The sequence below is a fragment of the Bubalus bubalis genome, chromosome 7, assembly GCF_019923935.1.
Source record: "Bubalus bubalis isolate 160015118507 breed Murrah chromosome 7, NDDB_SH_1, whole genome shotgun sequence".
Taxonomy (NCBI): domain Eukaryota; kingdom Metazoa; phylum Chordata; class Mammalia; order Artiodactyla; family Bovidae; genus Bubalus; species Bubalus bubalis.
This window is the reverse complement of record NC_059163.1, coordinates 44,447,373-44,464,166: the sequence shown is the minus strand read 5'-3', so window position 1 is coordinate 44,464,166 and position 16,794 is coordinate 44,447,373. Positions and strand designations below refer to the sequence as shown.

Here is a 16,794-nt window from a genome sequence, read left to right as displayed (position 1 = left end):
ATTCACTTTGATCAACTCATTTAAAAGAGATTCCCCTTTATTTTTTTTTCCATAAAGTTTCCTTATAATGAGATTTAGCAGTAAGTAAACAAACACAGAAAGAATGAATATTTAAGACCCACTGAACATATGAAGGTCAAGGATTTCAAAAGTTAATCCACTTTTCTTCCCCCAAGAGTTTATTTTTGGTAAAAGGCAGAAAACTTAGTTTTTCTACAAGGGAAATCTGCTTCTAAATGATAATTTGAAAATCTTGATATATATTCTATATTAAAAAAGACACACAAAAATAACAAAAAAGTGCGAATAACAGATTAGGTACTGTAACTTTATAAAGGCTTGCCTAAATCAAGAAGCAGCACACACACACACCTAATGTATGCAAACTAAAGATGTATATAAACAGCACAATACTGTGATACTGGATCATGATACATTACCTGTACACATAACTACTACTGTTATTAATAAACCTTTGGGACACTCAGTTTTATGCCCAACAAGACATCAGTAAGTCTTTAAAATCTTCTCTTCCTCCTTTACGGGAGAGTATTTCTAGACATTAGTTTTCCCATCTAATATTCAAACATAGGAAACCAATTCCACAAGGTGCTTTAATTGATGAGACCTCAAGTGCTGTTTTCTCTTGAATTTTTGGATAGTAAACAGTCCACGGGGATCACACACAAATACTATGACAGAAGAGTTGGTACATTAAGTCTTTTGATAGGACTTGATTGGTGATGAAGCTTTATGACATGCTTGAGCAACGCACTGAAGGGGATCCCATCTGAGTTAATGCTTTGTCCAACCACTGTAGAGGTCCATTCAGATGAAGTTCAATCCAGCAAGGAGTGCTTGTTACCGTCTGCCTTCGGTATTCTGCTCCCCACCCTTTCACAAAACTCATTCTTATGGTGCACATTCTAGATAGCTGATACACGGCTTCAAAACCCTGATTAACGGACTGAGCCAGCAGAGCAGCAAATTCCTGGTTGTTGAAGATCTTCAGATTACAGCCTGGTGGAATTTTACACACTGTTGCAGGGTGCCAGCCGTATCTCTGATTACAGTTGGGGCTCTGCACAAAGATTGCACTATTACTTAGGCACTTAGCAAAAACTTCCCCACCTTTGTAATATAAGCGCACTCCTCTTCCTATGTCTTCTTGTCGTTTCTACCGTAGCATTTCTGTTTACGTTGGAGAGTAAACCTAGGCAGAACCTCTCAGAATTTGATGGATCTGTGAAGCCATCTACAGTGAGCGAGGGCTGTGAGGCATGGAAGGTCTCTCCAACCCTCTGGTTTAATTCATAATATGCTATTGAACACCAACACGCAGGCTCTGAGTAAGTAACTGGCTGCAAGTCCAAACTATGATTAACAGGGGAAAGAGTAGTAGGAGATAATTCTGCTGGAGATCCTGTATCCATACTTTGGTTCAACTGTTGATCACTTGTTTCTCCATCTTCACTGATATATCCAGGAGGTGGCGTTTCTGGGATATAATTACTCTGTGGCTCAATTCCTGCTGGGAAGTTAGTGGTTTTCTGGAATGGAGTGGGTATAGTCATCCAGAGGGGGCAGTTCTGTTAGGATCTCAGTGTGCCGGGGCACCAACACGGGGGCAAAACTGGTGTCTCAACTCTCTGGTAGTGGTAAGGGTTTACACATACTTCATCCTTTTTAAGATTAAAAGCATATTCTCAGTTTTCAATTGCTTTGAGTTCATGATGACTGTGAAGATCAGGCCAGTGCCATAACCGGCAATATGTTACATGAGGCAGGCTTTTCGATGGGACACCTGAAGATGGCCATCTAGAGACCTGGTTTGTTCAGAGAAGCTGTAAAGGCCTGTTGTATCCCACTGATCTATCTTATGTGGTGTACTCAGTCTCCAAATTTCAGAGCAAGTGCTCTGCTGTAGAAGACTTGACCAAACTCGAACATGGCTCCTAGCGAGAGTCCTCTTTAATAGAGAGAAAAACAGGGATTAGGAGGAGTCCATGGTGAAACATGAAAGCTGAAATGTAGGAGGGTCAACAGTGTGGGCTTTGATTTTTGGCAGATCTTGTGTTAAGCATAGGCTCTGCAATGTACTGGTTGTGTCACCTTGATTTCTGAGATATCAGATCAGATCAGATCAGTCGCTCAGTCGTGTCTTACTCTTTGCGACCCCAGGAATCACAGCATGCCAGGCCTCCCTGTCCATCACCAACTCCCAGAGTTCACTCAGACTCACGTCCATCGAGTCAGTGATGCCATCCAGCCATCTCATCCTCTGTCGTCCCCTTCTCCTCTTGCCTCCAATCCCTCCCAGCATCAGAGTCTTTTCCAATGAGTCAACTCTTCGCATGAGGTGGCCAAAGTACTGCAGTTTCAGCTTCAGCATCATTCCTTCCAAAGATATCTCAGGGCTGATCTTCTTCAGAATGGACTGGTTGGATCTCCTTGCAGTCCAAGGGACTCTCAAGAGTCTTATCCAACACCACAGTTCAAAAGCATCAATTCTTCGGCGCTCAGCCTTCTTCACAGTCCAATTCTCACATCCATACATGACCACAGGAAAAACCATAGCCTTGACTAGATGAACCTTTGCTGGCAAAGTAATGTCTCTGCTTTTCAATATGCTATCTAGGTTGGTCATAACATTCCTTCCAAGGAGTAAAAGCGTCTTTTAATTTCATGGCTGCAGTCACCATCTGCAGTGATTTTGGAGTCCAGAAAAATAAAGTCTGACACTGTTTCCCCATCTATTTCCCATGAAGCGATGGGACTGGATGCCATGATCTTCGTTTTCTGAATGTTGAGTTTTAAGCCAACTTTTTCACTCTCCACTTTCACTTTCATCAAGAGGCTTTTTAGTTCCTCTTCACTTTCTGCCATAAGGGTGGTGTCATCTGCATATCTGAGGTTATTGATATTTCTCCCGGCAATCTTGATTCCAGCTTGTGTTTCTTCTAGTCCAGCGTTTCTCATGATGTGCTCTGCATAGAAGTTAAATAAGCAGGTGACAATATACAGCCTTGAAGTACTCCTTTTCCTACTTGGAACCAGTCTGTTGTTCCATGTCCAGTTCTAACTGTTGCTTCCTGACCTGCATACAGATTTCTCAAGAGGCAGGTCAGGTGGTCTGGTATTCCCATCTCTTTCAGAATGTTCCATAGTTTATTGTGATCCACACAGTCAAAGGCTTTGGCATAGTCAATAAAGCAGAAATAGATGTTTTTCTGGAACTCTCTTGCTTTTCAATGATCCAGCAGATGTTGGCAATTTGATCTCTGGTTCCTCTGCCTTTTCTAAAACCAGCTTGAACATCAGGAAGTTCATTTTTCACATATTGCTGAAGCCTGGCTTGGAGAATTTTGAGCATTACTTTACTAGCGTGTGAAATGAGTGCAATTGTGCAGTAGTTTGAGCATTCTTTGGCATTGCCTTTCTTTGGGATTGGAATGAAAACTGACCTTTTCCAGTCCTGTGGCCACTGCTGAGTTTTCCAAATTTGCGGGCATATTGAGTGCAGCACTTTCACAGCATCATCTTTCAGGATGATGAAAAATATAATTATAGAAAACTATATCTCTGAGATATAGTTTTCTATAATTATATTTGGACACTGTATAGCACAGTGGCTGTAATGGACATTTATTCCAGCATCTATTTCTTGGAAGTAGGCTTGACATCACCCCCAGCTCTACGCATGGACATAGGCAATCATAGCCCTTGCCACAGAAATTGGTTCAGTGGTAAGCAAAGACCTAGGCCATTCAGTGCATGGCATTGCACTGAACTCTGGTCCACAGTGATTGCTCCAATCAGGTGAAGTACATGTCAAGTACAAGGTAGGCACTGTCGCTTACTCTGAATGGTATAGTGTGTAGGTGATGAGTTTTGGAATCTGTAACACTTTATTTCACTGCTATAGAGGATGGCAGTCTGCAGATAAAGCTAGTATACAGAGGTTGAAAGGGCAAAGTGAATGACAAGAGAGATTGAACTTGACTATGTCGTTCCAAAGCATGCTCTTGCACTAGAATTTCTAGTTACTTGGGTTTAAAGTTTCCCTTTCGTTTAACGCAAATCAAACTGTGTTTTTATTAATTTCAAAATAAAGAATCCAAATTCACAAGTGCATTATAAATGTATCATGTCTGACATATCTGTCAGATTATTGTTGTTCATTTGCTAAGTTGTGTCCAACTCTTTGTAACCCCATTGACGGTAGCATGCTAGGCTTCCCTGTCCTTCACTCACTCTTGGAGTTTGCTCAAATTCATGTCCATTGAGTCAGTAATGTTATCTATCTCCTCTGCTGTCCCCTTCTCCTCTTGCCCTCAATCTTTTCCAGCATCAGAGTCTTCAAGTGATATGGAAGAAAATACAGAAAACAGGAGAGAAAACTTTGCAATGGGGTGCTGAGTAACTCAGCTGAAATTAGGCAGACTGACAGAGAAAGCAACCCTCAGGCAGAGACCAAAAGGAGGCAAGGGAGCAAGTTATAAGACCATCTGGGAGAAGCATGTTTTGGCAGAAGCAAGAGCAAATGCAAAGGCCCTGAGGCAGGGCTCTGCCTGGTATGTTCTAAAAACAGTAAGGAGGCCAGCATGACTAGACTGTGGGGAACAGATGGAGAGTAGAAGATAAGGTCAGAAAGATAATGTGAAGTAGGTAGATTACAAATGATCTTGAGGCCATTATAATGATTTTGGCTAACTCTCAGTTAGAAAGGAAGCCATTGGAAGATTTTAGGCAGAGAAATGAGATGACCTGACATATTCTGAAAGGATCATATGGTTATTTGTCTGAATATAGACTTGATGGGGATATATGCTAGTGGCAGGCAGAGGAATGGCAGAGCTGGAAAACCAGTTAGGAGGCAGTTGCAGTAATCTAGGGCAGCGGGGATGGCTCTTAGGCCAGGGTGGTGAAGTGGACATGCTGAGAAGTGGTCAAGATCTGATCATAGTTTGGAAGCAAAATCTAGATGATTCACTCTGTTGGATTCAATGTGTGGTGTGAGATTAATGGGAGTCAAGGATGACACAAAAGAAAATAATACTTTTTATGTGGTGGGGCTGTTATGATTAATGAAATAATTTATAAAGACCAGGTATATAGTAGGCTGTTGAATGCTAGTTATAAAATAGTAATGAATACTTACTTGCATTGTATAAGATATTGACAACCCTATAGTAATAAAAGTAATAGCAATATATTTGATAATAAATAGGCTTTGTAAATTGATTCATGATTTGTAAGGTCTTTTCACATGTCTTGTCCTTTAAGCCTTAGAAAATCCTGAGATAGGTACATTTATTCCTATTTTGTAGAGGTAAAAAACAGGGATGAGATGGGTAAAGTAGTTTTGGTCATTATTCCATTGAAATGGTTACCTCTTTTCAAACCTGGGTCTTATGGCCCCAAATACAGTTCTCCTTTCACTATAATATTCTGTCCACCTTTCTGTTCAAAAGTGCCATTTTTGAGTTCACTTCTAGGACAGATTATAGATTGAGAGCAATTCATATTTTTTTCTTAATTTTTCTTATTGTGACATACCTCATAGAGCAAAGTAGGAGCTTTTACTTGTGTAAATGTAGAGAAATAATCATAATAAATAACTACTGGATTGGTTAACACCAATTGCCATACATTAGTATTACTTGCATGACTATATGAAGTATGTCAAGTAAGTTTTATAGAAACTCTCTGAAGCAGTGTATCAACCAGGGTCCAATAAGAAGACAGTAATCCCACCAGTAATGTAATATAAAGAATTATTAAACAGTAAGAGGTGATTACCTACTAGAAAGAGTAAGAGACATCAAAAAATGCAGGGAAAGGAAATATAGAAAGCGGCTACTAGGGCTGAGGAAGTATAAACAGGAAGAAACTAGGAATGTGGAAGAGGGATCCTCACTGAGGCTAAGATTTAGAACTCAGACCAGAATGAAACACACAATTTGTAGGCCCCATGCAAAATGTCCATTCAGGTATGACCTAAATCAAATCACTTATGATTATATAGTGGGGGTGACAAATAGATTCAAGTGATTAGATCTGTTAGACAGAGGCCTGAAGAACTATGGAAAGAGGTTCGTGACATTGTACAGGAGGCAGGAATCAAGACCAAACCCAAGTAAAGGAAATGCAAAAAGGCAGAATGGTTGTCTGAGGGGACCTTACAAATAGCTGTGAATAGAAGAGAAGTGAAAGGCAAAGGAGAAAAGGAAAGATATACTGATTTGAATGCAGAGTTCCAAAGGATAGCAAGGAGAGATAAGAAAGCCTTCTTCAGTGATCAATGCAAAGAAATCAGTTCAGTTCAGTTCAGTTATTCAGTCATGTCCAACTCTTTGTGAACCCATGAATCGCAGTACACCAGCCTCCCTGTCCATCACCAACTCCCAGAGTCCACGCAACCCCATGTCTATTGAGTCAGTGATGCCATCCAGACATCTGTTGTCCCCTTCTCCTCCTACCCTCAATCTTTCCCAGCATCAGGGTCTTTTCCAATGAGTCAGTTAATTGCATCAGGTGGCCAAAGTACTGGAGTTTCAGCTTCAACATCAGTCCTTCCAATGAACACCTAGGACTGATCTCCTTTAGGATGGACTGATTGGATCTCCTTGCAGTCCAAGGACTCTCAAGAGTCTTATCCAACACCACAGTTCAAAAGCATCAATTCTTCAGTGCTTAACTTTCTTTATAGTCCAAATCTCACATCCATACATGACTATTGGAAAAACCATAGCCTTGACTAGACAGACCTTTGTTGGCAAACTAATGTCTCTGCTTTTTAATATGCTGTCTAGGTTGGTCATAACTTTCCTTCCAAGGAGCAAGCATCCAAAGAAATAGAGGAAAACAATAGAATGGGAAAAACTAGAGATCTCTTCAAGAAAAGTAGAGATACCAAAGGATCCTTTCATGCAAATATGGGCACAATAAAGGCCAGAAATGGTATGGACCTAACAGAAGCAGAAGATATTAAGAAAAGGTGGCAAGAATACACAGAAGAACTATACAAAAAAAGATCTTCACAACCCAGATAATGACGATGGTGTGATCACTCACCTAGAGCCAGACATCCTAGATATGAAGTCAAGTGGGCCTTAGGAAGCATCACTATGGACAAAGCTAGTGGAGGTGATGGAATTCCAGTTGAGCTATTTCAAATCCTGAAAGATGATGCTGTGAAAGTGCTGCACTCAATATGTCAGCAAATTTGGAAAACTCAGCAGTGGTCACAGGATTGAAAAAGGTCAGTTTTCATCCAATCCCAAAGAAAGTCAATGCCAAAGCATGTTCAAACTACTGTACAACTGAGCTAATTTCACATGCTAGCAAAGTAATGCTCAAAATTCTTCAAGTCAGGCTTCAACAGTACATGAACCCTGAACTTCCAGATGTTCAAGTTAGATTTAGAAAAGGCAGAGGAATCAGAGATCAAAGTGCCAACATCTGTTGGGTCATAGGAAAAGTAAGAGAGTTCCAGAAAAACATCTATTTCTGCTTTATTGACTATGCCAAAGCCTTTGACTGTGTGGACCACAAGAAACTCTGGAAAATTCTTAAAGAGATGAGAATGCCAGACCACCTGACCTGCCTCTTGAGAAATCTGTATGCAGGTCAGGAAGCAACAGTTAGAACTGGACATGGAACAACAGACTAGTTCCAAATAGGGAAAGGAGTACGTCAAGGCTGTATATTGTCACCCTGCTTATTTAACTTAAATGCAGAGTACATCATGAGAAATGCTGGGCTGGATAAAGCACAAGCTGGAATCAAGATTGCCAGGAAAATATCAAACACCTCAGATATGCAGATGACACCACCCTTATGGCAGAAAACGAAGAACTAAAGAGCCTCTTGATGAAAGTGAAAGAGGAGAGTGAAAAAGTTGGCTTAAAACTCAACATTCAGAAAACGAAGATCATGGCATCTGGTCCTATCACTTCATGGCAAATAGATGAGGAAACAATGGAAACAGTGAGAGACTTTATTTTGAGGGGGGCTTCCAATATCACTGCAGATGGAGACTGCAGCCATGAAATTAAAAGACACTTTTTCCTTGGAAGAAAAGTTATGACCAACCTAGATAGCATATTAAAAAGCAGAGATATTACTTTGCCAACAAAGGTCCGTCTAGTCAAAGCTATGGTTTTTCCAGGTGTCATGTATGGATGGGAGAGTTGTACTATAAAGAAAGCTGAGTGCAGAAGAGTTGATGCTTTTGAACTGTGGTGTTGGAGAAGACTCTTGAGAGTCCCTTGGACTGCAAGGAAATCCAACCAGTCCATCCTAAAGGAAATCAGTCCTGAATATTCATTGGAAGAACTGATACTGAAGGTGAAACTCTAATACTCCGGCCACCTGATGCGAAGAACTGACTCATTAGAAAAGACCCTGATGCTGAGAAAGATTGAAGGCAGGAGGAGAAGAGTACGACAGAGGATGAGATGGTTGGATGGCATCACTGACTCAGTGGACATGAGTTTGAGTAAATTCTGGGAGCTGGAGATGGACAGGGATGCCTGGAGTGCTGGAGACCATGGGGATGCAAAGAATCAGACATTACTAAGCAACTGAACTGAACTGATGCAAAATGAAAGTTGTTCGGGGCATTTGTTAAAAAATTATTGAGAATTTCAAGATGTTAGCATCAGTGCAACCTTGAAGGTACTCTTGACTATGGGCGGGACTGTCTCAGGAACATGCCAGCTGCTGAAGGGAAACAAACTCTGCAGAGAGTGTGAGCCAGAGTTGGTCTGTAGGAAAAGCCTGCTGAAGACACCTGAGAAAGGTGTGAGTAGGCTGGAATTTATCTATAAGAAATACCCACAGATGTTGGTTTGGATTTAAATATGCCAGAGGTGATCTGCAGTAAGTTGCTTCTGGGGGAGAACCTGCTGGAGAGTGAGTGCCTCTGGGGCCTCCTAAAAACTGCTGGTAACTGTAACATGGGAGGGAGATGCAGCCAGACTGGAATTAGGAATGGAAGCTCCTTTCTCTTGCAGTGACCCTCTCGTGCCCTCTACTGAGAAGCCTGACACTGTGTCAGCTTGGCAGAGGAGAAATGTTTGTATGGCCCATTTGTAGTGTCACAAAGCATGGCAAAGAAAGGAGTATTATAAGGCAATAAAATAACTGGCACAGGCAAGTATTGTGATAATTCTATCGTTACACATGAAAAAACTATTTCAGAAAGTTGGAGTCTCTTAGTTGAAAAGTTATTGGCAATTGTAGACCTCAAGACTATCAGTTTGTTGTGTTTCACCCATTGAATTCATGAGTTTGGCTGCCTTAAGGCGGGTAATCAGAAACAGAGTAGGGTAGAGAGGGCTTGAGGGATAAGCGGCATGGCAGGTAGTCCTGGGAGGCAAGTGCATCACTGAAACACTCACGGAGACTTCTCATAGGAAACAAGTCTCAAGGACAGAGCAACAGGACCATCAAAGCTTTCCTTGCATTGTACTTAAGGACAAGCACATAGTGAGGGAAAGTTCTTTTTTATAGAAGACTTTCAGCTAATACATGAAAAAGGATAGCACAGAATTAAAATAACTTTATTTTACAACCCCTAGTGATATAAGGGTTATAAACAATCTTCACCGATGTCTGCTAATATCAAAAAAGGAAAAACAAACATGTGCTACTTTTTTTTTTCATCTCCCAGTCTTCTTTTCTTCTGGAGAATGTCCTCTACCAAAGAGTGAGGTTTTGAACCAAATAAATACATCCATAGGGTCTAGGATTTCCAACACAGGACAGAATCAGAAGGAAACCTGAGGGTGGGAGTAACGGGGACCCAGGCCAAGACAACACTGAACCCACATTGTTAGAGGAATCTTTAGGAGTGGTTTCTTCAAGGAGACAAACCTAACAAAATACCTAATGTGCTTGAAGATGTTGAAAAGAGATTGGCATAATCAAGGACGTGTTTGGATTTGAATTATTGCTAAGTACATAGAAAATTAAACCAATATAAAAATACCAGAAAATCATTTCACTGCAGGGAAAACAAAATGCATTGGAAAAGACAAAATAATCACAGGGTATTATACTGTTTACCTATGAGCAGATACCAGACTGTTGTTTAGTTACCAAATCATGTCAGACTCTTTGTGACCCCATGGACTCTAGCCTGCCAGGCTCCTCTCTCCTTGGGGTTTCCTAGGCAAGAATACTGGAGTGAGTTGTCATTTCCTTCTCTAAAACATGAACTTCTTGATTGAGGCAACATCACCTATGAAGTATTATCCGAAAAAATCTATTACCTAACTACTAATGGACAGAACATCCAGAGACAGGGGAAAATGTTAAAGGAAACTGCTAGCATAAAGTCAGAAAGCCCAGAGCGTGTAAACTACAGGACAAATGATCAAGATTTTCCAATAAATGAATTAAAAATAAAGGACATAGAGGAAGAACCTGGAAATCAGAAACTTCAGAGGCACACAAACAAGTGCAGTAAATGGGTCTTCTGTAAATTGTTAATTGAATGTTGTTCTGTAGCCGTTAATTGAATGTTGTTGTTCTACTAGTTGAGAGAAAAAAAAAAAAAGACGTTTCTCACTATACTAGAGTCATATAACTCTGTTTTGCAAAATGGAATTTTATGGGAGGATAAATAGGGTTTTTATTATAAAGCACTTAAGCTATATTGTATGTTTATGTTTTTGAGTTATTTTCTTTAATTAAAAAAAAAAATCAAAGGAAGGAAATTGTCATCTTCACTTTGGAAAGTTTGACAAGAATTTTCCTCTAAAATGACTTAAAAGATTCCTCTCTTTTCACTTCAAAGTGTCCTTGATTCTTAGACTTGCCTAATCTTAGAGGAGCTGACAGAACACAGCATTTAATAAGATTTCATCAGTGTCCAGAAGTGCTGTTTTACCCTAGGTAACTTGAAACAGAAAAGAAAAAAAATGCATATTTTTCTGTTAATCAAAATGTTTGAAACAAGCTTTTAGGGTATCCTTGGGCTAACAAAGCCCTGTTTCTTTACCTTTTTTTTTTTTTTTTTAATAGACATCTCTGAAAACAGGGCAGCTACAAGCCATAGCAACATTAAGAGGCTTCTTTTCTTTCAGATACAATTAAAAAAACAAAACAGAAAAACAACTCTACTCAGGGTACTTGATGGGCCTAGCATAGTTTCTTGCACTTAGTAGGCACATGTGTAGGGTTGCTTGAATTGAATTGTGTTCTTAAGAGACAGCATGGGGTCCTGAAAATAACTGCTTTCTGCTCTGTGTGGTTGTTTAGCCACTAAGTCATGTCTGACTCTTTTGCAACCCCATGAACTGCAGCATTCCAGGCTCCTCTGTCCATGGGATTCCTAGTCTGGTCTGTGACTCACCACCAAATGCTCTTGGGACCTCGCATGAGTTACATCACCTTTCTGGGCCCTAATGTCTTCATCTTCAAAATTATGACAATGAAGTAGAAAAGTGCCATGAGCCTTTCCAACTCTGCATTTGATGGATAAAAAAGATTAACACCATTCCTGCTTCACATGTGGTAAGTTAGTATTGGAGATATTAAAATATGCTTTCTCTGATGTTTCCTCTTTTACCCCATTTTCTTTTCAAGCCTGGGTCAAAAGAGGTTTGCATCAGGTCTGAGTACTTGAGAGAATGAGGATCTTGTGTGGATAAAAGCTGACCAATGATCGTATGTTCATACCCAGATTCCCTGGTGTTCTGATCCTGCCTAAATCTGGCAGAATGTCCATCAGTTCCGTCGCTCAGTCATGTCTGACTTTTTGCTACCCCATGGACTGCAGCATACCAGGCTTCCCTGTCCATTACCAACTCCTGGAACTTGCTCAAACTCATGTCAATTGAGTTGATGAAGCTATCCAAGTATCTCATCCATTCTCCTGTCATCAATCTTTCCCAGCATCAGGGTCTTTTCTGAGTCAGGTCTTCACATAAGGTGGCCAAAGTTTTGGAGCTTCAGCTTCAGCATCAGTCCTTCCAATGAATATGCAGGGTTGATTTCCTTTAGGATTGACTGGTTGGATCTCCTTGCAGTCCAACGGACTCTCAAGAGTCTTCTTTAACACTACACTTCAAAAGCATCAATTCTTCAGCCTTGTTTATAGTCCAACTCTCATATCCATACATGACTACTGGAAAAACCATAGCTTTGACTAGATGGGCCTTTGTCAGCGAAGTCACATCTCTGCTTATTAATATGCTGTCTAGGTTGGTCATAACTTTTCTTCCAAGGAGAAAGTGTCTTTTAATTTCATGGCTGCAGTCACCATCTGCAGTGATGTTTGGAGTCCAAAAAAATAAAGTCTGTCACTGTTTCTATTGTTTCCCCATCTATTTACCATGAAGTGATGGGACCTGATGCCATGATCTTAGTTTTCTCAATGTTGAATTTTAAGCCAGCTTTTTCACTCTCCTCTTTTACTTTCATCAGGAGGCTCTTTAGTTCCTCTTCGCTTTCTGCCATAAGGGTGGTGTCATCTGCATGTCTGAGGTTATTGATATTTCTCCCAGCAATCTTGATTCTAGCTTGTGCTTCATCCAGCCTAGTGTTTCTCATGATGTACTCTGCAGATAAGTTAAATAAGCAGGGTAACAATATACAGCCTTGATGTACTCCTTTCCCTATTTGGAACCACTCTGTTGTTCCATGTCAGTTCTAACTGTTGCTTCTTGAACTGCATACAGATTTCTCAGGAGGCAGTTAAGGTGGTCTGGTATTCCCATCTCTTGAAGAATTTTCCATGGTTTGTTGTGATCTATGCACTGAAAGGTTTTGGCATAGTCAATAAAGCAGAAGTAGATGTTTTTCTATTGCTTTTTCTATGATCCAACAGATGTTGGCAATTTGATCTCTGGTTCCTCTGCCTTTTCTAAATCCAGCTTGAACATCTGAAAGTTCATGGTTCACGTACTGTTGAAGCCTAGCTTGGAAAATTTTGAGCATTACTTTGCTATTGTGTGAGATGAGTGCAATTGTGTGGTAGTTTGAATATTCTTTGGCATTGCCTTTCCTTGGGATTGGAATGAAAGCTGACCTTTTCCAGTCCTGTGGCCACTGCTGAGTTTTCCAAATTTGCTGACATATTGAGTGCAGTACTTTCACAGCATCATGTTTTAGGATTTTAAATAATTTAGCTGAAATTCCATTACCTCCACTAGCTTTGTTTGTAATGATGCTTCCTAAGCCCTACCTAGCTTCACACTCCAGGATGTCTGGCTCTAAGTGAGTGGGCACACCATCATGGTTATCTGGGTCATGAAGATTTTTCTCGTAGAATTCTTCTGTGTATTCTTGTCACCTCTTCTTAATATCTTCTGATTCTGCTAAAATAAAATGGAGGGGAGTGAGAAATCCCTGAGTGACTGTATTTTCCCTTGAGCCACTGGATAGAAATGAAAGCAAATACTAACAAGGTAAAATAAAATTATATTTAATTTAATTTATTTATTTATTAATATATTATATTTATATATCCACTGTATATATTATTCAAAACATTCATTTTAACTGTTTTTTTCTTTGCATCAGCTGGTTGTTTTGGTGTCCTATAAAGACAGTCTTAAATTATATAAGAAAAGAGGTTTGACATTTCTGTCACATAAAATGTTATGGACTGAATCATGTCCTCCACAATCTCCATGTTCAAGTCAAATCCCCGGTGTGACCGTATTTGGAGATAGGGCTTGTGAGGAGGTGATAAAGCTTAAGTGCGGTCATAGCATGGGGACCAATCTGACCACACAATTTTCCCTCTCTCTCTGCCATATGAAAACTCAGCAAGAAGATGGCCATCTGCAAGCCAGGAAGAGAGATCTCACCAGAAGTGGATAATGCTGGCACTCTAGTTTCTAGAACTCACAGCCTCCAGAATTGTGAAAAAATAAATGTTAAATCTGTGGTGTTTTGTCATGGTGGTCTGAGCAGGCTAACAAATAAAGCCTTAGGAAAATCAACGCAGATGGATCTATAGTGAACTTTGTTGACATCGGAATGTCCTCAGAGGTAGGCTGTGGCAAGATACCGGAAGAGGTCAGTTTTCATTCCAATCCCAAAGAAAATCAATGTCAAAGAATGTTCAAACTACTGCACAACTGAGCTAATTTCACATGCTAGCAAGGTAATGCTCAAAACCCTTCAAGCTAGGCTTCAGCAGTATGTGAGCCAAGAACTTTCAGATGTACAAGCTGGATTTAGAAAAGGTAAAGGAACCAGAGATCAAATTGCCAGCATCTGTTGGATCATAGAAAAAGCAAGGGAATTCTGCTGCACAGACTACTCGAAACCTTTGACTCTGTGGATCACAACAAACTGTGGAAAATTCTTACAGAGAAGGGAATATCAAACCAACTTACCTATCTCCTGAGAAACCTGTGTTCTGTCGAGAAGCAACAGACTGGTTCAAAACAGGGAAAGGGATATGTCAAGGCTGTATATTGTCACGCTGCTTATTTAACTTTTCTGTAGAGTACCTCATGTGAAATGCTGGGTTGGATGACTCACAAGCTGGAGTCTAGATTGCCAGGAGAAATATCAATAACCTCAGATATGCAGATGAACAACTCTAATGGCAGAAAGTGAAAGGAACTAAATAGCTTTTTGATGAAGGTGAATGAGGAGAGTGAAAAGGCTGACTTAAAACTCAATATTGAAAAACTAAGATCATGGCATCCAGTCCCAGCACTTCATTGCAAATAGAAGGGGAAAAAGTGGTAGCAATGACAGATTTTATTTTCTTGGGCTCCAAAATCAATGTGGACAGTGATCACAGCCGTGGAATTAAAAGACGCTTACTCCTTGGAAGAAAAGCTATGACAAAACTAGACAGCATATTAAAAAGCAGAGACATCACTTTGCCCTTAAAGGTCTGTTTATTTAAAGCTAGTGTTTTTCCAGTAGTCCTGTACAGATGTGAGAATTGGATGATAAAGAAGGCTGAGCACTGAAGACTTCATACTGTTGAACTGTGTCTGAACAAGATTCTTGAGAGTCCCTTGGACTGCAAGGAGATCAAACCAGTCAACTCTAAAGCAATTCAACCTTGAATATTCATTGGAAGGATTGATGCTGAAGCTGAAGCTCCAATCCTTTGGCCACCTGATTCGAAGAGCCAACTCATTGGAAAAGACCCTGATTCTGGGAATGATTGAGGGCTAGAAGAGAAGAGGGTGACAGAGGATGAGATGATTGGTTGGCATCATCAACTCAATGGACATAAGTTTGAGAAAACCCTGGGAGAGAGTGAAGGGCAGGGAAGTCTGGCATGCTGCAGTCCATGGGGTCACAAAGAGTTGGACCCACCTTAGGTACTGAATGACAACAAGAATCAATTATTTGAGATAATTAAAGATAAAACTCAAGCTATGATCAGCTTTCCCCAGGTGAATGAAATCAGAGTAGAAAGCTACCTGAAGAGTTGGTAATTAGATCTAATGGACTGTAAGTGAAATCTTAAGTGTTTAGTGCCATTGATTTTATTCTTAACCTCTTCTCTCTTATTTAGAACCTGTGAATTTTATGCTGGCAAAGGGGCAAAACTGAAGAAAAGTGGGAGTAAGTGGTGCTTGTACAGCGATTTTGTGGGGATTTCTGGCTACCCAGTTACAAACCAAGGAGCACCCCCTTCATTACTTCTAGAGAACAGAAATCTCTCCATTTAAATTTCTCCACTCAATCCCTGCCAGCAGCACACAACCTATCTTATCATAAATAGAAATCAAGAAACATCTACTAGATTTTAAAGCAGGAGACCCTCCTCTATCTTTGATCACTTCTTTTACTTACAAAGGGGCTTCCCTGGTGGCTCAGATGGTAAAGAATCTGCCTGCAAAGCGGGAGACTTGGGTTCAATCCCTGGGTTGGGAAGATCCCCTGGAGAAGGAAATGGCAACCCACTCCAGTATTCTGGCCTGGAGACTCCCACGGACAGACAATTGTGGCTAAATCAACCACAGAATTTTGAAAGGTCACTTGAATTTTACTTGAATTATTGGAATATTTGTTTTCTATCTTTGTGTTTGTTAGCATATACATCTCTTTCAGCTAGCTTGTTTAGATTGTATTGAAATTTATTTTCCCATGAACATACCCAGGACAGAAATCAGCTTCAGAACCTGTAGGCCAATAATATAAGTTGACCTATTTTACTAAAAATCAACTTAAGATGAATTTTATTAAATTTGATACAATTCATTAAATTTTATTAAATATTAGAATTCTCAACTCATCCAGAATGAATTTAATTTGCATGTAGAAATTTGGTTGTACATAAAACTTGTAGCTACTGGAGATCTGAATTTTCCTTTTTATCTTTATCCAATAAGCAAAATTTAGCCTCACCTTGGTTATATGTTCCTTGTACTTTACTTGTGATAACCATCATGTCCCCTCTTGATTCTGGTCATCAGAAAGCCCCAGTGAGTGGCAAGGTATCATTTTTTTTCATTGGATCTTTGTCCTCAACCCTTCTCTGTAATACCACAGTTCAGTGCATATCAATATTTAGATTGAAGTCCTGGAAAGAGCTCCAATTACTTACACTCACTCTTGGGCCTGATTTTCACAGTCCGAACTCCTTGTATGACCTCTATGCCCTGGTATTTCAAAGGAAGATTGGATAGCATGTGATGATGAAGGTTACTAAAAATGACAAATAACTGACCCTTTAATAAGATTTAATAACAGGTTTATTGAGCTGTGAGGTTGTCAGTGGTAATGAGATTTTATTCTCATTTTCTCACATCTCTTTTAATTTACAGCAAATTGGAAAAAAATTGTTTTTAAGGGCTA

The 16,794-nt window shown here is 40.0% G+C and overlaps 1 pseudogene; it reads right to left on the bottom strand.

The window, feature by feature from the left end:
* Positions 1 to 304: 304 nt before the first annotated feature.
* On the bottom strand, positions 305 to 1,589 carry LOC102402155 (annotated as a pseudogene).
* Positions 1,590 to 16,794: the final 15,205 nt, after the last annotated feature.